This window comes from Mus musculus, chromosome 5, assembly GCF_000001635.26.
Source record: "Mus musculus strain C57BL/6J chromosome 5, GRCm38.p6 C57BL/6J".
Classification (NCBI taxonomy): domain Eukaryota; kingdom Metazoa; phylum Chordata; class Mammalia; order Rodentia; family Muridae; genus Mus; species Mus musculus.
This window is the reverse complement of record NC_000071.6, coordinates 92,789,551-92,814,431: the sequence shown is the minus strand read 5'-3', so window position 1 is coordinate 92,814,431 and position 24,881 is coordinate 92,789,551. Positions and strand designations below refer to the sequence as shown.

The window sequence follows — 24,881 nt, the reverse complement described above, 5'->3', positions numbered from 1 at the left end:
ATAAATCTTAAAAAAAAAATCTTATAAGCCAAGTTCTCAAGCATTTGCTTGAGAATAGAATATATATGTTCTATTTTTGCTTCTGTTTCCCTGCAGAAATGACTACTTTCAAACCCATCAGCACAACTGAATGGTTGTTGTTGTTGTTGTTGTTCATTATCTGTGATCCTTGACCAGAATGGTCACTTGTGCTCACAACTCTAAATCCAGTAGACAGAAAGACAACGGGACACGTGGCAGTCGCGTCGCTCCATAAATATTCGCTGCTTAAATTTTACACAAGAGAGAAGGGCCAGAGTAGGCAAGGGAACATGCCTTTCACAGAGAACCTGCCTTCGTTAGAAACCTACATTCCAGAAAACAAAACTCAGCCAGTGCCTTTTCGTGGGATTTAGTGGGACTGCCCTAAACCATCAGGGGTGGACACTGAACCTGAATAAACATACTTCAGGAGTCAACTTAGTGATGCACATGTCCCTGTGTTCAAAAACGTGTATACTCAGAGAGCTGGAGAGATGGCTCAGTGGTTAAGAGCACTAGCTGCTCTCTTCCAGAGGACCTGGGTTCAATTCCCAGCACCCACACGGCAGCTCACAACTGTCTGTAACTCCAGTTACAGATATCTGACACATTGGCCTGAAAGTGGTTTCCCTAGTGAGACAAAAGCAGAGACAGCGCACATGTTAAACTGCAACCACTACTTCTTTCCCTTCTGAGGTCCACAGTTGCCCGGATTCAAGAAATTCCCTCCTTGGGCACATATACTGTCACAATACAATTAATCTGTTGAAGTTCATTTCATCTATTAAAGGGCCAGGCTAAGAAGCTCATATTGTTACAAAGCGGGTGGGGAGGCATTCAGCTGCTGACTGGGTTATGAAGAACAACAAATGCCAGGAAATCACAACACTCTGACCATTTTTTTTTAATCAAACAATATTTTTAGTTTTGCCAATTATTTTGCTCACAGCTTCGAGCAACTAGTTTTAAACTTCCTTCTTAAAAAAAAAAAAAGCAAAGCATTCTGCCCCTGGGGAGGAAAAATGAAGACCTCAAAAGCAAGTACAAATTGCTCATTTAAAGAACAGAATTTAAGGATGCGGGGGCTTTTCTTCCTGAAACGCTCATCATTCTGCAGAAAGAATCTGAATCCTGTCCTGATTCTTCTTGGGCAGTGGAGCAATTTTGGGTTTTGTGTTAGTTAATTTTAATTTACAAAGAGGGGGGGCTCCATTCTTGAGACACCACCGTTGCTATGAGACTTCTAGGCCACAACAGATGGCCGCAAGAACAGTTCTCAGGCCAAGCCGGATCTCTGAAGCCCGCCACTCAGGCATACCATTAACATTCCTGGCATACCTTCAGAGACAGCACCCCAGGCCTCCTTCAGACTGGCTCTCCCGCAGCTCCTCTGTTGGCCTCTCTGGTCAAGGGACCCGGGTGGAAATTTGTTATAAATGACAGGATCATATGTTTTGGGGGGGGGGGGCTGGGGGGAAGGGTGTCACCTCACTTAGATGTGGCTCCAGGTGGGCACACCTGTGTATACACCCAAGGACACACCCCAGTGTAACCGATCATTTGTCTTTAAGCTTTGCCTCACACCAGGACACCGGTACTCTTCTTATGGAAGCAGATTTAGTGCCAGGACAGAAGGGCTAGGGGAGAGAAAAGTTGAAGAATTTCTAATTTTGTTTTTAAGAAAGAAAAGAAAAGAGAGAGAGGGAAGGAAGGAAGGAAGGAGAGAGAAATGAAAGGAAAGGAAGGAGAGAGAGTGAGAAAGAGAGAGAAAGGAAAGGAAGAAAGGAAGGAGAGAGAGGTTGAGAGAGAGAGGAAAGGGAGGAAGGAGGGAGGGAGGGAGAGAGAGAGAAAGAGAGAGAGAGAGAGAGAGAGAGAGCGCGCCAGGACCCAGGCCTGTTATCTCTACTTTCAGAGGCAAGTTCAATGTCATCTTCAGCCACTTAATAAGTTTGGAGGCAACTTGGGCTACATGAGGAAGAGAAGTGGCTGGTTTGTTTTATTCCACCTTGTTATCATAACTGAACAAATCACTCTGCTTTGTCCCTTTCTCTGTCTTCCAAAGTTGGATAATGATCCTGACCTACCTGCTATCAGATGAAGAAGTCAGTGAGGCGTGATTAATGAGCAACTGAGAAATTGTGGCCTAAAAGTAAGGTCACTAAACCCTCAGCTACCAAGAAGCAAAAGATAAGGGCAGAAGCTGGCTGCTCGCCTCCCCTTGGCGTCCAGCTCCTGAGCCCACCACCTGTGTGGCTGTCTCCCAGTGCTGACCCGAAGGCTTCACAGTCCCAGGTGGCGAGCTGTACTGCTCACGCTCATGCTGAAGTTTTGGGACCCAGTAAAAAATAAAAAACAAAGCAAGCCATAGCTTCTCGGGTGGAGTTCATTTACATTCCATCCCAGAGTTTTCTTGGCCTGCAGTGCAAAAGCAAAGTTGTCCTTGGAGCCTGTCGCCAGGGCTCACCTGACCATGCAGGGACCGCAGAGCCAAGTCCCAGTTTCCTTCTGTGCATCTGGCTGGGGAAGGGAGGGAGGGGGAGCTCTCCTGTCTGTGGGGTTAGTGGATTTGCCATAGATGCACAGCCGCCTTGGCTTTGGCTTTCACCCCAGAATCCAGTCTGTCCATCTTACTTAGGTCTTTTGCCTTCCAAAATCTCCCATCTGAGATGACAATTTCCCAACTATCCCAGAATAGAACCATTTGAATTATTGTGTGGTCTGTTTGTTTGTTTGTTTGTTTATAAAAGCATGCCTTAGAAAGATTTGGTCTAATCAGATGCCAGTCGGTGACATTTTAATCAAGTCCAGGTGTGTGTGTGTGTGTGTGCGGGGGGGGGGGGGTGGGGGGGGGGTGGGGGGGTGCTATGTCCAGGCTGGCTGAACCTCAGTTTACCTATCAGATGCCTTGGCTGAATCACGCAGAGGACTCTGGCCAGCTATTCAGCTGAACTCCTGGGCCTCCCTTGCTCTCAACGAGCAGGCACCGCGGCAGAGGCAGAGGAAAGTGGTTTAAGAGGAAGTATCTGCCAGCTGTAGCCTTCTGTTCATAGGGCTGAACCTTTCAAGCCAGCCAGTGGGGCGCACCATGTGGGGAGGGGGCTGGGCAGTTCTATTGAGCTCCATTGTGTGCTGTCCACAGCACCACACAGCCAAGGAGGGAGTGAGCAGGCATTCCACAGCTCCAGGAAGGAGACTTTTAAAAATGGTTGTCTCCGGGGAAACAATAAATTTAGATACTTAATCCCCACACACCCCCAATCTAGCTCTCTAAAGATACTGTTCTTGGAATGAAGTCGCTATGTGTCCACCCCAGTTACTCTACTGATTGCGTTCAGTTATATATTTCTGGTGCCCTCCTACTCGGCACAAATGTACAGGGACTTTCTAAGCACAGTTTGAAATGTAGAGACAAAGTTTTTCAATTGACTTTCTCCTGTCTGTGTCTTTTAAAAACATTGAGATTTTTAATGGTGACATTTTTTTTTAAATACTGACTAAATATTGCATTGATTCCTTCCAATACAAAACTGACCGACCCTTATTTCTGGACATCGCTTTTGATTTCTACATTTTCTTGGTCGTAATTCATAAGCCAGGGGTGGAATTTTAAAATAAAATTCATCCTCTACTTTGCTTTCAGTGCTCATTTCTTCCCAGTCTCCCAGCACCTGGTATTATCTTACTACCTACACATCAACCTACATACCAAACTCTCATCAACCAAACGCACACATGTTATAGCAATGTGCCTGTTGGCGGTGACATCTTACCTGACAAGTGATGTCACTGCTAGGGCTTTTCCCAGTCAAAGCAGTCGTATTTAGTATTTACATTCATTACCTGCACGTTGCTGCTACAGAGAAATGCTTTTATAAAGATAGGCTAGCTAACAGCACAGATGGGAAACTCCAACTGATTAAACCGCTGGAGAAGGCACATGGCGGGATGATTAACATAGCGTTTCTGCTTGAAGCTTCTCACCTTCCTCTGCCTTCATCTCTCTTCCCCACCGTGGTTTATACTACTTGACTAGAGTCTCTGGGAACTGGTAAACAGCTCCCTTCATGGAAGGGCTCAACATCACTTGAGGATCCCTTGACTTATAAAAGGACCCCTACCTATTTGTCAACTATTTTCATTAAAAACAAATTAAAACCCGAGATTAAACTACCTCCTGCTAGTCAGAGCAAGACAGGCAGCACTGGTTTCGAACCCGAGAATCTTTTCACCAACTCCTCAGATAACAAGTGCTCTAACTTAGGATGGTCCTGGAAGGACTTGTGGGAAGCAGAGACAGGACCCACCATTCCTAAGCATCTTCACTACTCCAGTTTAGATGCTTGGTTTGAGTCTTAACTTCTGGAACACAGGGAGGGGCACACCCCAGCCCGGTGATACCGTCCCATCCCCTCCCTAAGTCACCTGTGCTGAATAAACCTGGAACCGAGACGAGCCCTCCCTTCACACCAGCTGAAGCTAAAGAGAACGGAAAAACAGCTCACATCAGAATAGGAAGCATGGAGGTCAGACCCTGGAGCCACCAAGTCGTCCAGCCTCAGTTTGCATTTTCTCAAAAGTCGGTATATAGATCTGTTTGCTTTAATTAAAAGTCCCTTTACTCTCACAGAGTGAATTCTCATCCAGTGGCAGTAAGTGTACGGCGTGGTGAGGGTCGCTGCAATCTGTTAGGTCCCTCTCACCCTTTACTGGCATATCTGCCAGCTGGATAAGTCGGTTTCATCAGAAAGGCTCTGTCTCTCCTTAGTTTATAGTCTCCATACTGGTATTTCTGTCGAGATCACTGTAGAAGTAACGTCGGGGAGAAATAACCGACTTAAACAGACCTTACCTCACAGAAGTGGAAACTCAGGTATCTCCATTGTCCTCAGTGATCTGCTGGATGCGTCTGTCCGGCGTGACACACAGTCGAGCTGGTCCACCCGGCCTTGGGGCCTTGGGCAGGTGGCACAGAGGCCGACTGCAGGCTGGAGAGCCAGCTCTAGGGAGGCAGAGCTAAGACACAGGTGTCTGACACCAGGCACCTCAGCTCCTGGAACCTGCGCTGCCCTGATTAGCTAAGTACAAAGGCGGTTCGAATTACTGCCTCTCCCCAGCCAATCGCCTGCTGGCCTGGCTGACAGGAGCAGGCCCCCTGATGTCAGGGACGTCCGCTCACTGGCTAGAACCAAGAGAGCCGGTTTCTACCGTGCCCGCGGGCAACCCTGCTCCAGGCACCTTAGAACTGTTTGTCCGGTAAAGAACTCTCTCTCTGCCCGCCCACGGCGCCGCCCCAGGGTCCTCAAACACTCAAACCCGCTGTGCAACGAAGGCAAGGCCAAGCTCTTTCTCGCCTCCTCTGCCTGGTTCTGGACGCCCAGATCCCTGTGCAGCTGATGGAACTCCATTTTTTTTTTTTTATTAGCTACAGCTTTTTGCAAGCGAGACTTTCTTACAGAAACTGGGAGACAAGGAGACACAAATACAAAGAAAGATCTTTTTACAGTCACCGTTCTGAACAATGAAATCCAATATTGGAGGGGGAAAAAAATCACCTCAGATGTGAAAACAGATAAAACTCCAACGAAGTGGGCACCGCATCCCACTGTGGGCAGGGCTGTCCCGGACACCCTAAAACCCAGCCAGCTGAAGCCATTGTACGCCCTTGAAATGGCAATCCTTTGCAGCTGTATGGCTAGGCAGCGCTTGATTCAAGTTTGGTATTTGCCCCAGACTGTAGGGGTCAGCTTAACAGTAACCATAGACACAAAGAAAGAGAGAACAGCGCACACAGAAAAAAAAAAACCAAGTGCGCCTGAGTTCCTGGGTATGCAAATGGCTTTTCATTTGTCTGGGATGCTATGGTGTGTGTGTGTGTGTGTGTGTGTGTGTGTGTGTGTGTGTGTGTGTATGTAGGGAACATTGAAATTTCACAGACAATTCATGAACTTCCTTGAAAAAGAATGGAGATTGATTTCAGATTATTTCTTAGGTGAGAGGAAACGGAACAAACGTGCAGATGCCCTACCGCTCTCACAAGACATCGCAAGGCACACTCCGTAGCAAGCACAGTTCAGACACGGGGAAAGTCTAAAGTGTCCCCAAGATGTCAGTGTGCTTCAGAGATGAGAGAAAGATCACTTAAAGACGTTCTCTGCACCGTTTGTCTCTCCTGACCACTCGACCCCCAGAGCTACTTTTAGCTCTTACTGTGAAATGCAAGGAGTGGGATGCAAGTAGGTTACAATCAGAGCTCTGGTTGGGGCAACCAGATAAGTCTGATAAAAATCTTATCAGAAAAAGAGAACTTCTGGTAGGTTTTGCATTATAGAGATAGTCTTACTTTGGAAAAAACAAAAACAAAAAACAAAAACCAGCCTTCTGGGGTGGGGGGATAGCCTAGTGATACAATACTTGTTCAGCCAGAGTGAGAAAGGTGGAGTTGGATTCCCAGCAAACACATATGCGCGCGCGCGCGCGCACACACACACACACACACACACACACACACACACACACACAACCTACTCCTACCTTTCCTTTTAGAAAGGCGAAGTTGAGCTGGGTGTGGTGGCACAAGCCTTTAAACTCAGCATTCAGAGGCAGGCAGATCTCTCTATGAGTTCAAGGCCAGCCTGGTCAACAAAGCAAGTTCCAGGACAGCCAGGCCTACACCAAGAAGCCCTGTCAAAACAAACCAAAAATGGTCTTGTTTTCCTTTCCCTATCTTATGGCCTCCTCAAGGGCCACGTCTGAGTAGTACCCCCTTCTTAACCCTGGTCTGTCAGAGCTCAAGAGCATCCAGGTTCTGATTAATCTTGAATGTGTCCAATTTTACAGCTTCCCGCTTGCTGACCAAGTCCTCATCTCCAACTCCAGGGTGCAGAATGACCAGTGGTTATGGCTGATATCTGTCTCTCCCCAGCAGCCTTCTAGTGGGAATGCCATTCCTCAAACAACAATATTCCCAGGGGTGGGGTGGGGTTGAAGGGGGCTCAAATCCTCTCAAGTCAACAGCCATGGCCTGCTAGTCTGGCTCTGTTGGCCATAGCTCCCTTACGTTGAGAGCTTGCTTAGCATGTGTGAGGTTCTGGGTTAAGCCTCCAGTGGGTGTGGTGATGGTGGGGGTTGCCCCATCACAGAAGGAGATCGCAGCATGTGACCTCTGACTTTGGTCCACTACAAAAGCAACAACAATTGCTTGTGGTTAAACCTGTAGTTCACCACAGTTGTCACCGTGTGTGCCATAGTGACGGTCTTGAATCATCAGTATAACACTGTAATTACTAGTCCAACCTTAAAAACGAGGAAGGTAAGAGTAACCTGTTAAGCATTTAATAGCATGTAGGGCAAGGAACAGCAGGGAACAGGCGGGTCTCCTGTGGGAGATGACCCCAAAGCCCACACACCCCCTGTGATTCAGACTGACATTCACTAGTGACGCCACACAACCTGCTAAATGCCTCCGTTTCTTTTTCTCTGATATGGACACCTATCTGATGTGGGGACTGGGGATGATAATATCAGTAACCCACTCAACACAATCCCTTAGAGAAAGGGCTGTTCTCCCCTCCTTCATCACAACCAAAGGCAACAGAGTGTGTCTCTTCACTCTCAGTAGTCATAGGTAGTCAGGTTGTCTCTCACAGGCGGGACACCAAAGCCTGGGGTCCTCCAGTCAGGTAGCTGTGGCTCTCATAGAGTATGTGTCTCTCAGAGCTTGTGAGTCAGAGGCTGCCTTCAGAGTGATAATCCTGGTGTGTGTGTTGGGGGGTGTACGTGTATGTACATGCACAAGTATGTATGAGTGCACGTGCGTGTGTGTGTGTGTGTGTGTGTGTGTGTGTGTGCGCACATGCACGTTTCAGGAAGAGTCTTAGGAAGAGTCTAATAGACTAAAGTAATGGACTGAGCCACTGGGAGTCCTACCTTGAAAAGCATTAATGAAGTTCTCAAGAGGGTAGTTATTATATACATATATGTTTACATATATTATATTTATATTAATACAAATTCATATTAATATATCTCCATTAATGTTATATTACTAAAAGATAATATTGTACTAATTTTCATAAATTTATACTAATATAAATTAATTTTTATGGCTGGCATGGTGACACACACCTTTAATCTCAGCACTCAGGATGCCAGGTGGACTGGACTGTATTTAGTTATAGCAATGGAAAGTTATCAAGTACAGACACCCTTCACAGTCACCATAAACAACTTTGATACAGACAAGCTTCTCACATTGGAATGTATAGGAATCTTCTTCATTTAGCAGAGGAACCGGACACACAGGACTGCTTGCTTCCCTGCCCACCAACCATAGCTCAGGTAAGACCTGCTCTCACAAGCCGGGCATGATGGCGCACCTAGGTGAGTCTTTGACAGAATATGATGTTTTTATTTTTCCTTTTCCCTAAAAGCCAGTAGCCCCTGGACTGTGGCATACCCTATTTTCCGAGCACCTTTTCAAAAACAAACTGAAAGGCTGGAGAGTTTCATGTTACCTTGTGATGGACGGCCTCGACTGAAGGATTTTCCTTAATGATTTGCACAGGTCCCTCGGGGTGCCCGTTTACAATTAGAGTTGAGGGTCCTCGGTGGGAAAGCTGCACCAAGAGCAAAAGCCTGGCTGCTTCACTCGCTTTCTCCTCTTTGGCTGAACTCAGCACGTTTACCTTTCTCTAGGAGTTGGGGGCAGGTGGAGTTTGTATGTAAGGTGGATTTGGATGCCTGTCAGCCCTCTTGACTGCATGCTTATGACATATTCCCAAAGCTCAAAGACCTGTCCGTCAGTAGGTTTTTTGAAAATGAGAAGTTTGTTCTTAATACTCTCTGGTGGAACGTAAGGAATTTTATGAATGGGGGAGACAGAAAAAGCCTCTTGGCATCTGATCTGCTTTCCTTTTTCTAGAGCATTGGCCAACTTCTAACATGCTATGCACAGTCCACATGTAACTGTCTGCATGTTGTATGTACTGCCTGTTGCCTGTGCTCACAAGAATGTCAGCTTCTTTAGGACAAGCATGCTTGGTTATTGTGTTTGAGTCCTGGGTACATACAGCAATTGCTGGCTTATATTAGATGCTTATTCAGTAGATTAGGCATTATTTAAAAAAAAAAAATCAGACCGGGCAGTGGTGGCACATGCCTTTAATCCCAGCACTTGGGAGGCAGACAGGCGAATTTCTGAGTTTGAGGCCAGCCTGGTCTACAGGATGAGTTCCAGGGCTACACAGAGAAACCCTGTCTCGAAAAACAAAAACAAAGCAAAACAAAACAAAAACAAAAAAAAATCAGTAAAAGGTTCAGAAGAAATATTTTTCACATATCACTTATAGAATTCACAGTGTGTGTATGTGTTTGTGTGTGCACACATAGACATATTCATGTGGGTGTGTGGGTATGAGTGTATGTGAAAGCAAGAAGGCTATGTCTAGCTGGGGAGTGGTAGTGGTGGCGCACACCTTTGATCCCAGCACTTGGGAGGCAGAGGAAGGCAGATCTCTGAGTTAGAGGCCAGCCTGGTTTTCAGAGTGAGTTCTAGGACAGCCAGGGTTACATAGAGAAACCCTATCTTGAAAAACAAAAACAAAACCAACAACAAAAGTCTATGTCCAGTACTCTTCCTTGGTTACTCTCTACCTCCCTCTTTCTTTTTTAAGATCCTGTCTCTCACTGACCCCAGATGAGTTCCCAAGGCCCTGCATGTCTCTGTTCCCAACCCCAAGCACTGGCTAACAGATGCATAGGTTTTTCCTAAGTGCTTAGGATCCGTCTTCATGCTCCGGTGCCTGTCACCAACTTAGCCACTCCCCCAGCTGCTGTGCTGTGTCTGTGGAAGACAGAAGCATTGTCAAATGGATCACAATAGTGAGAGTGACAAGGGCCACGGGAATGATGATGTGCAGCTGAGAAAAGGCTTCGGTTCCAACCGTGGTGGCTTTCAGAATGAGCTCAGTTGAACTTCGGGAGCGCTCACATGCAGGCTCCCAGCTGAAAGGAAACTGACCATGGAGCTGGGAGAGGAACCTGGTGAGCTCATCTGGTCTCTTCCAGTCCATTTTCTTTTACCCTCATAGGAAACTGTATTTGTTGGAGAACTCCAGAGTGTCTGAAGGAGTCAGATTTTTCCAGGATGCTCTGGGCGAGTGAACTCACTGGCAAATAAACCAATGCTCCTTTGCATTTGGGTGAACATTTTTTTATGTCAATCTGATGGCACCTCACCTCAAACAGGGTTGACGAGATAAAGGGAAGATGCTGGGGTAAGGCCAAAGGATCGCCCCTTCCCTGCCTGATGATTATAGGACACGTGCTACTGATGACACAGAAATCAAAAGGCATGCCTTTCACTGCTGACGTCAGTGATCACAGTCAACAGCCTACTTCATTTCATTCTGCCCCCTGGGCTCCTGGCCCAAAGTAGCCATATCAGCCCTGTTCTTACTCTCTCTTCATATTCTATAATTCTTTGGGGGAAACCAAGGAACTCTCCTCACAAGAAGGTGAGTGGCCAGAAGGGAGCACAAGGCATTGAGCTGTTGTCCCCTCAAAGTCCCCAACCTCCCAGGAGGAAAGGTAAGTTATGGTCAGTGTTAAGATTAGGTCGAGGAATTACACACTTACGATCAGAAGTTAGCTCTATGGACAAAAAGGCTCTGGAGAGACAGTGTCATGGAACGAAGCTACAACATCACAAAAACAGGCAAAACCAGCAGAACACACTAGCTCCTCGTACACATGTTTTTTGGTTATTCACAGAGTATTACTGCATATCAAAGGGCATAAAGTGCTATATAGAGCATTTGGTTCTGTTTTGTGTGAGACAGGGTCTGATAACCTAGGCTGGCCTCTAACTTTCTGTACAGTAGATGACAGCTTTGAACCTCTGATCCTATTGCTTCGGCCTCCACATGCTGCAATCACAAACAAGCGCTACTATACCCAGTTTGTGTGATGCTGGGGACCAAAACAAGCATTTTGTGCAAACTAGGTAAGGACTCAACCGAATAAGCTACATCTTTAACCTGGAACTTTGTTTTAATACTATCAATATCTCTACATGGGAGGTTATTTATTATGATTTTTATTCCCATTTTATAACTGAACAGTCTCAGACACAGAACAATGAAAATTTGTCCAAGGTCACAATGGGCAGCCTGGTTTACCCTATATGCTCTGAAAGCACTAATGTGCATGTTGGGTATACTCTGTGAAACTCAAGGGTGTTTTTGGGTGGTGGAATTCCTCGTGCCTGCCTCTCTAAGCCCAGTATCAGCAGAGTAGATCAGCTCCGTGGCGCCAGCCAGCAGTGTGGAGAGAGGCTGTCAAGCAATTAGCTTGATGATAATTTGCTATAATAAATGCTGCTTCAAATCATTGAACCTGATAGGGAAGAACATCTCCCTTCCACCTTCCTAATGCTTACCTTGTTCAGTGGAGGAAAGGCAGCTAGAATCACGTCAAAGAAACCAATGCACCTTAAAAACCAAACGTTCACAAGTCTAACAAAAATCTCCATGGAAACTCTTGGGGAAGGGCAAGGCACACACTGGCTGTTCCTCCAGAGGACCAGGGTTTGATTCCACAAATGGCAACTCACCGCCTTCTATAGCATCAGTTCCAGATGATCCAGTGCCTTTTGGCACCAAGCATATATGTGGGCAAAACATCCTATGCATAAAATAATTTTAGAAAAAAAAAATTTTAAAGGGGAGGGCAGATTATCTGAGCTTGAAGACAACAAGTTCAGAGAAACATGAACAATCAAAAAGAGACAGAGATAAAATAATAGTTAAAGCCGGGTGGTGGTGCACACCTTTAATCCCAGCACTTGGGAGGTAGAGGCAGGCGGATTTCTGAGTTTGAGGCCAGCCTGGTCTACAAAGTGAGTTCCTGGACAGCCAGGGCTACACAGAAAAACCCTGTCTCGAGAAAAAAAAAATTAGTTAAGGTGCCAGTAGGAATTTCAAGACCTACTCAATAGTCAGAAAAAACCAAATGGATGCTAGGAGGAGAATATCTAAAACATCTAAAATAGAACCATAACAGAAAACGTCCTAGAGTTAGAAAAGGAGATGCCAAAATCAGATACAGGAAGTACTTTGGACACCAAAAGAGTCAAGACCACAAAAGAAAACCTCCCCTCGCCACACTACAATTAAAGTTTTGTATATAGAGAACAAAGGAAGAATATTGAAAAGAAATCCAAGCCAGTCGAGCACATAGCAGACCTGTTGGAGGAGCAGCAGACGATGCAATGGAAACTTTAGATGCCAGAAGAACTCGGAATGATGGATTCCAACTCCTGAAAGCCAGCTGCCAAGCCAAACTACTACACTCAGCAAAGCAGTTACAATTGAGGGGAAAATGAAAACTTTTCATTATAAAGGTGATTATGAGCATTAAACCAGCTCTGTAGAAGACACTCAAAGGAAGTCTTGGAGTAAAAAGAAAAACAAGTCTATCTAAGAGAATACAGGAAAGAACAAACCACGTTTCAAGGAAGAGTTGAGCAAAAGAGGAAGGAAGAAAGCCAAGCACTGGCAAATCAACAGAATAACAGGATTCAGAACACACCTTTCCTTTAAAACATTTATTTTGGAGCCAGAGAGATGACTCAGTGGTTAAGAGCACAGGCTGCTCTTCCAGAGGACCTGGACTCAATTCCTAGCACCCACATGGTAGTTCACAACCATTTACAACTCCAGTTCTAGGGGACCCAATACACTTTTCTGGTCTTCAACACAGTCACCAGACACACATATGATATGCATACATGCAGGCAAAACACCTATATACATAAAATAAAAAAAATTATTTTCTTAGGTGTTTTGCACCTAAGAGTCTATATACCACAATCATGGCCTGGTGCCCCAAGAAGCCATTGAGGGCATCAGATCTCCTGGAACTGAAGTTATACATAGTTGTGAGCTGCCATGTGGGTGTGAGGAACCAAACCCAGGTCCTCTAGAAGAGCAGCCAGTGCTCTTAACCACTGAACCATCTCTCCAGCCCTCTATGCACATATTTCAATCACAACCCTGAATATTATTGGTCTAAATTCCTCAATCAAAGGCACAGATTTATAGATTAGATTTAAAAACAGAAAGCATCTATTTGCTGACTCCAAAAATTGCACCTCACTGCAAAAGATAGACATGCCCTTCTAGTGAGAGGAATGGGGGGACATTCCAAGCAAACGGACCTAGTAAACAGCAGGTGTCACAGATCTGACCAAATAGATTTTAAACCAGAATGAGTGAGAGGAAGAGGTAGAGAAGGTCACTTCCTATTGATTCAGGGAACAATCAAAGAATAGACTGTCACTTGTTATTCGTTCAAGGAACAACCAATGAGAGGACACTACAATTCTAAATACATATACCCTAAAAGGAGATAAAAAGTTTTATAAAACAAATACTGTTAGATGTAAAGCCACAAATTAACCCTAGCACAATAGTAACGTGTGACTTCAACACCCCACTCTCACAAGTTGACAGGTCTTTCTGACAAAAAGAAGAGCAAGGAAGAAGGCTGTCAGGAGAGAGGCACACTTTATTTTAGAGACAGCCTTGTATGCAAAGACTACTCAAATGATCTAGCCATGGTAGCATTTTCCCTGACTAACATAAAAGGTGTAATGCTTCATTTATTTATTTAATTAGCAAGAGTGGTCTGTATGGAAGACTAGATTAAACTTAGACAAAGCAAAAAATAATAATAAAAGAAATCCACATTTTCCTATTCATTTAGTTTGCTCTGTGTGCTAGTTAGCTTTTCCTTGTTGGGACAAATTCCTGCGCAAATCACATGCAATTGTGTGATCCCAGCACCGGAAGTGCAGGAAGGAAGGTCAAGGCAAGTTTGAGGTCAGTGGTTCGAATTTTGAGAATAGGATGCAGAGCAGAGATCCTTATCTGTGGCATCCAGGAAGTAGAGAAAGCCGTAAAAGGGCGAGGGACAAGATATGCCCTTCAAGACACATTCTGGCGACTTACGTCCTCCAACCAGATCCCACCTCCTAGTGGTATTTTCAGCTATGAATTCATCAGTGGCAAACACCATGGGCAACCAATAGCCTCAGTGTACAACTTCCAATCAATAGTGCCATCAGCTGGGACTAAGCCCTCAATACAGGAGACTTCTGGGGAACACTTCATTACAAACCATAAGAGGATAGGATGAGGGTATAGACATATTTACACACACACACACACACACACACACACACACACACACACACCATTCCCTGTTTATTTGAAGTTCAAACTATTTTTATTTGCCAAATATGACAGCTTTACTTGTAACCTACAAGTGCATGATTACATGGGATGATGGGTTGATGGGCCATCCCTTCAGGTCTCCCTTCAGGCTGCTGCTTACTGCAGCCCCAATCTGAATGATGCTGTAGTCTCGTCATTGTGCTAAATGAGGACAATACTAGATCTAAACTCAGTCTTCACTGGATCTTCAGCTTGTGCTAATATTTCAGTATGGTTGGGTGAGAGAGAAAATGAAGCTCAGGATAGCCCTTCCCTGTGACTGTCCACAGAAGTGCAAGCCCACACAAAGACAGTGCTGAGAGAGCCAAGCCTGGGACATGCAGTTCACTGTTCTTCCAAAATGCTCAAGATTCAGAGGTGCACACTGGAGTCATTACAGCATCTCTTAAAGATGATTGCCACAGTTGTGAAATAAGCCCTTACCTCCACTGTCAGGACATCTGAAATTCTCTTTATCCTTCCATGATCCAGCTCCCATGCTACTAAGAACTGAGGCTGACAGCTCTGCCAGAGGTCTTGGGGACCTCTGAGTCACACAGCAAGCTCTAGACACTGCCAACACCCAGGCTGACCTGGCCATAGGCAGCCTTCAAGGTCACTTTCTTCCTGACTTGAAGGTTGCTTCAGTAAAAGGATACACAGAGATAACAGGACATACCTTTCTGTACACAGAGAACACCAATAAACTTATCACTAAGATTATACCAGGGCAATATATTGATCAACTTCAAAACTGCATTTAGGCTGGGCAGTGGTGGCACACGCCTTTAATCCCAGCACTTGGGAGGCAGAGGTAGGCATATTTCTGAGTTTGAGGCCAGCCTGGTCTACAGAATGAGTTTTAGGACAGCAAGGGCTACACAGAGAAACCTTGTCTCGAAAAAACAAAACAAAACAAAACAAAACAAAACAAAACAAAACAAAACAAAACAGAAGAAAAAAAAAACACTGCATTTAGAAGCACAAATAGGGCTAGCTAGGAATGCAGGCACAAAACCCCAGTTCAATCCCTAGGTCTGCTTAAAATGAACATGTAGCACAGACTATATTATTCTAGCACTTGGAAGTAGAGGCAGGAGGAGCTAAAGTGCAAGGGCACCCTTGGCTACACATTGAGGTGGAAGCCTACCTGAACTAGTGAGAACCTCTCTCCCAAGAGTGTGTGTGTGTGTGTGTGTGTGTGTGTGTGTGTGTGTGTGTGTGTGTGTGTGTGTTATAACCCTCACTTTAAGTCAATATAAGATTGTATTTGCTTTCAAGAGATTTTTTTAATAGAAGAAAGGGGAAAGGCAAGAAATGGACAGAAGAATTTGGTGGAGGAAACAAGAAAGCAATAGTTATTGAGGGACAAATTGGGGGTGGGGGGAGGAAATTTACAGGAGGCAGGAGAAAGCAAAGTGGAGAGGCCAAGAGCTTCCGTGTGGAACTGGTGGTGACCGGCAACAAAGACAAACACCAGTGCTTTCAGAAGCATGGCTGGACCCGAGCGGGCGAGCGAGCGCAGTCCAGCCTTCCAAGGACAGGGGGTTTCTAGGGCCAAGGGTGAGCACCAGCAGGTCTGTTTGGGAGAGAGATGACAAACATTTCACTGAAAGTCTACAATATTCTCTCACAAAACAATGATTATGCCAACATTGAGATACTAAAGGTATTTAACCACTTTTTTAAAATGACAGAACAAACTGCTCTGGAACTGGCTTGTGGAATTTTGTTTTGCTTTATTTTGGGAGGAAGTAAGGTAGAAAACATCGCACCCAGCCCACATCTCAACAAGCCACAGAGCTCTGCCCTTCTTCCTTCTGCTAGGCTGCTTCCTCCATTCCTATTTTTATTGGCCTGTAGACTTGCTCCCATTAAACAAGCAAGACTAGATAGCAAGGCTAATTTACCTAAGGCAATGCAAATGAACCCACCTAGGAAAACAAATGCTCCCAGTCTGTGCTGTTTTCAAAGGAAAACAAAGGAAAGTACAGTCAGAGACCCAGAGAGAGGGCCATCCTGAGCCTGGAGAAGCTTCAAGGTTGTGCAAGCGCAGGAAACCTGCCATCAGAACACAGACAGGTAGGGCAGCTTAGACTGTGTCAGACGCCCAAGTTCAAATCCAGACTTAGTGGATGATGTCTCCTAAGCCACACTATCCTAAAGTCTACTTCTTCAGCTGTAAAATAAACTCTTCTCTCTCTCTCTCTCTCTCTCTCTCTCTCTCTCTCTCTCTCTCTCTCTCTCTCTCTCTCTGTCTTTCTCTGCCTCTGTGTCTCTGTCTCTCTCTCTCAGACACACACACACACACACACACACACACACACACACACACTCAGGGCCTCATTATGTAGACCTGACAAGGCCGGAACTCACTCTGTAGACCAGGCTGGCTTTGAACTCACAGAGATCCATTTGCCTCTGCCTCTGCCTCTGCCTCTTTGGAGAGCTGGAACTAAAGACATGCTCTACTGCACCCAGCTCAAAACTCTTAGTTCGGAGTACTTATTAGAATCACATATTCAGAATGGCTGGCTAGTACATGGATCAAAATTGGTTCCTCTAAGCAATATCATAAGTTTGATCCAAAATAATCTCTGTCTTCAGAAGGTATTCCAAATCTTATGTGGGTAGCTGTCCAGTCCAGTCACTTTATGTCTATTCAATGTCAGTTGCCTCCATTCTTCTGTCCCCATTTAAGTTTTGAACTTTAATCTCAAATTATAATACAGTTTATGTAGTCTGTGTATTTAGGGGCTGGGAAGGCATAGACACAAATTATTAGATACAGGGAACAAAACCAAAAAACAACCAAACCTCCCTGGGAGAGATGGCTCAGTGCTTAAGAGCATTCACTGGCTTTTCCAGGGGACTTTTAAAAACGGGTTTCTGGACCTTGTCAGAGAGAGCTCACAAACACCCGTAACTCCAGCTGGAGGGGTCCGAGGCTCTTTTCTGGCCTCTGTGGGCCTCCATGTTCACATACATGCGCATAGAAGTACAAATAATTTCTTTTTTTTTTTTCCAAAAAAGAAAAGACCAATTTTTACTCTTTCCAGGCTCTTCTGAAAAGATCACAGCAAAGATAAGTTAGTATTTTATATTGATAGGTAAAGTTGCAGCTGGCGATGCCTTGCAAGCCCCACGGACGACTTGCAAAGGGAGAAGCACCAGATAGGTTGTACAAACCAAGTGAAACCATGTGGCCCTTAAGTTCCTGAACATGAGCTTTTTTTTTTTTTTTTTTTTTTTTTTTTTCCTTGATAGCATCTCATGGACTGATAAGGGGGCTTTGACCTCCGCCCTGACCTGGAGACAGTGCTGGAAAAGATGGATAAGCCAAAGGTTGAAAGGGCCCCTGAATCCAAACAGCACTGCTAGGGTCGGCAGGCTGCTGCCCAGGGATCACAGCCCTCCACCCCGCAGTGAATCTGATGGAGAATTCCCACAGCCTCCTGTGGGTCTTTCTGCCTCATCAAGTAGGCACTGTTGTTGTGAAGGTGTCAGAAGCAAATCTGTGTAAACAGACCGAACAGGAGGCCATTCCTGTTCAGTGACCTGCACCAGAAAAGGTCTAATTTTAGAAACTTCTGCGGCTTGCCATGCCCTTGGAAGGAGGGCAAGCTACAAACACTTGGTATTTTAAAGGAAAAATAAAGCCATGGCATTTGGGTTGTGTTCCCAAATGCTTACGGGTAGCTTTAGGGAATAAGGACGCTCCCCGTTCTCTGACTGAAGTTCGCAGTTCAGTTTTTGAATTTTGAACTTTCCTTGCACAGCAGGGGCAAGAAGAATCATCACACTAGAGAGCTGAAAGTGGCTGTGGGGTCGCCCATGCAGCAGCTGATCTCATCCTTTGTGTCTTGTGTGAGCCAAGGAGAGGAGGACAGAGCTCACTACCCTGCAGGTGGCCAGCTTTAAACCCTTTGGCAACTGGGTTAGAAACAGGCTTCCTGGGCTAGCAGCATGGCTCACTAGGTGAGGCACTCCTCAGCAAGCCTACTGACCTGAGTTAGATCCCCAGAGTGATGTAACTCTACAAACATGGTCCTTCAAGCTCCACACATTGCCTTGGCACATTTGCCCTCCAACCCACTTCATACATTGATGATGGTGGAGGTGGTGTTGGTGGTGATGATGATGACCATGAGCCAGCTTTCCTGCCAGAGTCTGACTTAGCCAGCACCACAGCTGCAATGCTAAATCACAACTGATGGATTGGAAGGAGGATATTCCGGAGAGAATTTTTGTTGTTGTTAATACAATATTTTTCTGTTAATTCTTTGGGAATATTATACATGCATACAATGCATTTTGGTTACATTCACCCTTACTCCTTCCCTAAGCCCTCCAGGAGCCGACCCTCCCCCCAACACCTCCCATCTCCCTCACCAAGTTCATATCCTTTTGTTGTTGTTTCAAATCTTACTGAGTCTAATTGTGCTAGTCATATACTGGTGTGGAGTGTGAGGCCATCCACTGGAGCATAGTGGATCTACCAGGGGCCTTAAAAGAAAGTGATTTTCCCTCCCCCCAGACACCATCAATAGCTCCTCAGCTGGGGGTGGGGCCTCATGAGTCCATCCCCATTACTGGATGGGATATTGACTAGTTTGGTCTTGCATAGACCTTGGGCAGGCAACCACAACTGCTGTGAAGTCACGTGACCATATGTGCAGTGGTCCTGTCATTTCTAGAAGACACTGCCTCACCTCAGTCCTCCCAAACTTCTGGCTCTTGAAATCTTTCTGCCTCTTCTAAAATGTTGGCAGAAGGAGGTATGACACACCTGGCCCACTTATGGCTGAGCATGCAGTACTCTGAAGAGTTGTGAGTTTCTGAAATAACCCCCATACTCACACACACACACACACACACACACACACACCAGAGGTCTGGGAGCTACACTAATCTATGGATACAGAGTTACTATTTAGAGGATGGTTTGATACTATGTCAATTTGGCAAAATAATAGCAGTAGGTGAACCTCTGTTATGGTTTTCCAGTCATAGGTTCTTGACCTGTGAGGTGGTTTGAATAGGTACGGCCCCCACAGACTTAGGTGTTTGAAGGCTTGGTTCGTAGGGAGTGGTACAATTAGGAGGTGTGGCCTTGTTGGAGTAGGTGGGACTTGTTGGAGGAAGTGTGTCACTGTAGAGGCGGGGCTTTGAAGTCTCCTATGTTCAAGCTAAGCCCAGTGACACAGTCTCCTGCTGCCTGTGCTTCAGATGTAGAGATCTCAGCTCCTCTAGCACCATGTCTACCTGCATGATGCCATGCTTCTCACCATGATAATGGACTGAACCTCTGAAACTGTAAGCCAGGCCCAAGGAAATGTTTGCCTTTTTAAGAGTTGCTTTGGTCATGGTGTCTCTTCATAGCTGAAAAGCAAGCAGATTTACAGTGCCAGCCATTTATTTCTGTCTGGAGACCAGATCTTAAATCTAATCAGAAAGTGTGAGGCACTCAGTTTGTGCCCCTGTGCACATCACACCAGGCCAGCCATAACTGTAGCTCACGGGGCACACAGCTGGGTAAAACTGAGGACACCCCTACCACCCCCAAGCAGCCTACAGAGCACCTTATGGTATTATAAAGCTAACATATTCACATGATTTTTTTTTTTTTAAAGTTTCAGTGTGGGCAGGAGGGATGGGTCAGTGGTTAAGAGACCTGGTTGTTCTTCCCAGCATTCCCATAGCAGCTCACAACTCTCTAGAATTCCAGTCCCAGGGAAATGACAGCTTCTAACCTTTGAGAACACCAGGCACTTGATGTAGTATACATACTTACTGTCTCAGTTAGGGTTTTGCTGCTGTGAACAGACACCATGACCAAGGCAACTCTTGTAAGGACAACATTTAATTGGGGCTGCCTTACAGGTTCAGAGGTTCAGTCTATTACCGTCAAGGTAAAGAGTATGGCAGCATCCAGGCAGGCATGGCGCTGAAAGAGCTAAGAGTTCTACACCTTCATCTGAATGCTGCTAGCAGACTAGCTCTCACATGGTTAGAAGGAGGGTCTTAAAACCCACACCCACAGTGACACACTACCTCCAACAAGGCCACCTCTCCAAATAGTGCCACTCCCTGGACCAAGTATATTCAAACCAGCACACGTACATACAGACAAAATACTCATACAGATAAAATATAAAATAATTCTTGTAAAAGGTTGAACATGGTACCACATGCCTCTAGTTCCAACATTCAGGAGGTAGAGGCAGGTGGATATCTGTGAGTCAGAGGCCAGCCTGGTCTACATATTGAGTTCCAGAATAGCCAGAGATACATAATAAAGAGGCCTTGTCTCAAGAAACAAACAAACAAAAAATTAGTGTGTCGCATGTGACAGTGCACACTTCTGGTACTTGAGAGACAGAGGCAGATGGATCTCTGCAAGTTCAAGGCCAGTCTGGTCTACAGAGTGAGTTGTGTGTGTGTGTGCACGCGCGTGCGCAACTGCCTGTACACACACATAAAGAAGCCCCAGATCAAAGTCTCAGAGGCCTGTCCTTGATTACTGACCATCTTTATTCTTTTGAGACAGTTCTCTTAGAGCTTCGGGGAGTCTCCCGACTCTATCCCTTCCCAGTTGGCCTCTTCTTCTTCTTCTTTTTTTTTTTTTTTTTTTTTTTTTAGACAGGGTTTCTCTGTATGCCCTGGCTGTCCTAGAACTCACCTTGTATATCAGGCTGGCCTCGAACTCAGAAATCTGCCTGCCTTTGCCTTCCAAGAGCTGGGATTAAAGGCGTGTGCCACCACCGCCCGGCCTGGCCTCTTCTTTTTATGTGGGTTTTGGGATCTGAACGCAGGTCCTCGTGCTTGCAAAGCAGGTGTTTTGCTGGCTGAGCCATCTCCCTAGCCCACAGCTGACTGTGATACACCACTATCTCATATCCACACGTAAGGCAACTTGAGGAGAACAGGAGACAGACTTGGGTGACACATAAGAATCAACCATCATCCATCCAGAGACTGCCCCACCTGGGGATCCATCCCACATGCAGACATCAAACCCAGACACTATTGCTGATACCAAGAAGTGCTTGCTGACAGGAGTCTGCTATAGCTGTCTCCTGAGAGGCTCTGCCAGAGCCTGACAAATACAGAGGCAGATGCTCACAGCCAACCACTGGACTGATCATGGGGTCCTCAATGGAAGAGTTAGAGAAAGGACTGAAGGAGCTGAAGGGGGTTGCAACTCCATAGGAAGAACAACAAAATCAACCAATCAGAGCTCCCAGGGACTAAACTACCAACCAAAGAGTACACATGGAGTGACCCATGGCTCCAGCTGCTTATGTAGCAGATGATTGCCTTATCTGAATCAATGAGATGGCAGGCCCTTGGTCCTGTGAAATTGTGATGCCCCATCATAGGGGAATGCTAGAATGGTGGGGCGGGAGTGGGTGGGTGGGTGGGTGGATGGGTGAGGGAGTACCCTCATAGAAGCAGGGGGATTGGGGTGGGGTAGGGGAATAACATTTGAAGTGTAAATAAATAAAATAACCAATATAATAATAATAATAATAATAATAATAATAATAATAATAATACTAAAGAATTAACCATCACCTAAAACACACAGGAGGGCTGGCTGTGGCACACAGGAGGGCTGGCTGTGGCACTCTCAGTATACCTTGGCAGAGGGCCTTCAGTAGGAAGTGAGGCTGAGAGGCAAAGGCTCCAGCTTGGAGCTGGCACACCTAGCCACTGAAGTACATGCAACATTGTTGGGTGTGCTTTTGTGTTCATTCACAAATATTCAGCAAGCATGAATCACAGGCTGGCAGTCATTCCAAACTCAGAGAGTGGCACAGTGGGCAAGAGCTCGGCCATCTATAGGTTTGTATCCTAAGGAGAAGAAAAGAATGCATAACTCTCTCTGGCAGGGAGGGAGGGAGACGGGGGGGGGGGGTAAGGGAGGAGAGAAAAGGAGAGCTGAAGAGAGTGAGGAACATATACCAGGTGAGGCTGCAGTTTGAATGGCTGAGCAAGGAAGGCTCACGCATCACCAGAAGGACATTAGAACAGTCAATCAAAGTTGGATTAGTCAGTGCACACCAGTGACATGGAACTGCTGGTGGGAAATGCCGCTTCTCTTTTACCTCTCGCTCCTTCGAGTTATGAGGATGGAGGACCAGAGGTTGTGGAAATGGGTACCGGGATAGTCCCAAGGAAGGCTGTTTTAGGTGTCCTGGCCTTAGAGCTCTGTCTATTTACAATCGATAAACCATGGTGGCTGATTCCTAAAAGACACCTTTGGGAAAATATATCAAATAATCCTTTACACTGTTTCTCAGAATCAGCTTCCAAGAACACAGTCCAGCAACCTTCCCATGGAAACAACAAATACGTTGAGTAAACAGACGCCTCCCTGAGTATAACCATTGCACACCTCACCCACTCAGCAAATACAACCTCACAGTGCATCGTGACAGCAGAATTCGGGGACAGCATAAGAAAGACGCGTGCCTCTGACACGGAGCTAAGTAGTACAGTAGGCCAGGGACAGACCCGTGAGAGCCTCTATAGAAGATACAACACTTTAACCAGTGTTTTGGTATAATTCAATTAAGAACTGATTAGGCTCTTGGAAGCTGCCTCCTCTGGAGATGACCAAGGCAGATGATCCTGAGGGGACAGACGGTAACAAGCACACAGTTAAGGCCGCTTACTTTAATAAGTCATAGTCACGGAAAGGGACCCTACTGTTCACACCATGTGAGGCTTTTTTTGCCAACTGATGTTTAAGAGGGGCTCTTAGAAACTTATTCTCTAAGACTCTTCCCTAAGACCTGAAAAAGAACATTTGTCATCTTGAAGAAGTTAAAATGGTCAGGGGAGACGGGGCATGGTGATGTACACCTGCAATCCCGGTACTTAGGAGGAAGAAGGCAGGAGGATCAAGAGGTCAAGGTCAGGGGCTGGAGTGGAGGCTCCGAGATTAAGAGGCCTTGCTGCTCTTTCGGAGGATCAGAGTTTGGTTCCCTGCGCACGCATCAGGTAGCTCACAACTACCATGTACGTTCAGTTCTGATCTGACTTCCTCTTCTGGCCTCGACAGGAATCCACAAACACAGTGGTGTATATACATTGACACAAAATACACATACATAATGCATACATAGAATAAAAATTTAAAAAGAGTTCAAGGTCAGCCCAGTTACATAGCGTGTTTAAGGCCAGTCTGAACTATAGTCTGGGGAGAAAGAAAAAAGGCAGGGGAGGTTTGTAGTTTAATAGTAACCACTTGCTCCGGCTCCTTAACACAACACTCCGTCAATCATTCAACCATTCAATCAATCAATCAATCAGACATTAATATATATAATCAAGAAGAAAGGGGGTAGGCAGTGCATATGAAGGATTGTCCAGACTACACCAAAACTTCCAGAACCTCAAAAGATCTGCTTTTTCTATGAAGAACATGAATGAGGGTGGGTGGTAACTAACGCTCTGTTCCTGGGAGCCATTATGAAGTCAGGGACTGATGAAGTAAATAACCATGCTATAGCAAATGCTGGTGCAGTGTCCTGTCTCCTCCAGCCCCTCTAAAATAGTGAGAGACTGGGGGATGGCACTTAGTTGGTAAAGTACTTGCTTAGGACGCATAAAGCTCTGGGTGTTCTAAGCTCTGGGCTCTATCCTTAGCACTGCCTAAAATCTCAAATTTGATAGCTCCTGCCTGTAATCCCAGCACTTGACAGCAGTAATCTGCTTAAGGTTACCTTCAGTTACAGAGTGAGTTGGAGGCCAGCCTGAGCTACATGGGGACATATCTTCCATCCCCCCCGCAAAAAAGAATTGAGTTTTAAAAACCAATACACAGCTTCATTTAACAATAATAAAATTCAAAGCGTACAGAAATGCACATGAGCGGCTGCTGGAGGAACCTTTCCAGATAGCTTCTTCAGTTCCTAGCCAGTCCAGCGTCTCTGGCAACAGGACCCTGTTATACATTTTGCTCTCTATTCCTCCATAAGCAACGCCTTGCCCTCCTCTCGGCCCTTTTTTCTGTCATGTATGTGCTTTTGCATGTCCAGCCAAGGCAGCACTGCTAGCATTGAAATGAGACTCCCTGGAAGTTGGAGTTGGGCATTAAGATTTCTTGTTTGTTTGTTTGTTTTGTTGTTGTTGATGTTTTATCCCCGGGTAGGGCTGGAGAGATGACTTAAGAGGTTAAGATGACTCCTCTTCCAGAGGTCCTGAGTTCAATTCCCAGAAACCACGTGGTGGCTCACAACCATCTGTAATGGGATCCAATGACCACTTCTGGTGTGTCTGATGGCTGCAGTGTACTCATAAACATAAAATAAGTAAATCTTAAAAAAAAATCCCCAGGTAATCCTTATGTGTAGCCGAGTGTACGACGTAGCTTTAGATTTTGATTTCAGAATGCAGAATTCCCAATATTTCATTTGGAACCACCAAAACTTGTCTGGTTCTAGCTGATGCATCCATACTTGCAACTGGAATTTGGCCCTAACCTCTGTGTGAGTTCAGAACTCAGCCCTCATGTTCAAAGGCTCAGACAGATATTTGAGGGTCATTCTTTAGCAGTCAGGCACTGAGAGGCAACTC

General features: G+C 45.6%; 1 protein-coding gene across 2 annotated transcripts in view; it reads right to left on the bottom strand.

Annotated features, from left to right (window-relative positions):
* Positions 1-24,881, bottom strand: part of Shroom3 (shroom family member 3) — a 282,325-nt gene that overhangs the window by 151,328 nt on the left and 106,116 nt on the right. Inside the window, exon 1 of one of the 2 annotated variants that reach the window (NM_001077595.2) lies at positions 4,871-5,050. The exons of the other annotated variant lie outside the window; for it this stretch is intronic. The gene's annotated coding sequence lies outside the window, so the exon portion shown is untranslated. Of the gene's footprint in view, positions 1-4,870; positions 5,051-24,881 lie in introns of those variants that run through there. 2 annotated transcript variants of the gene reach the window in all.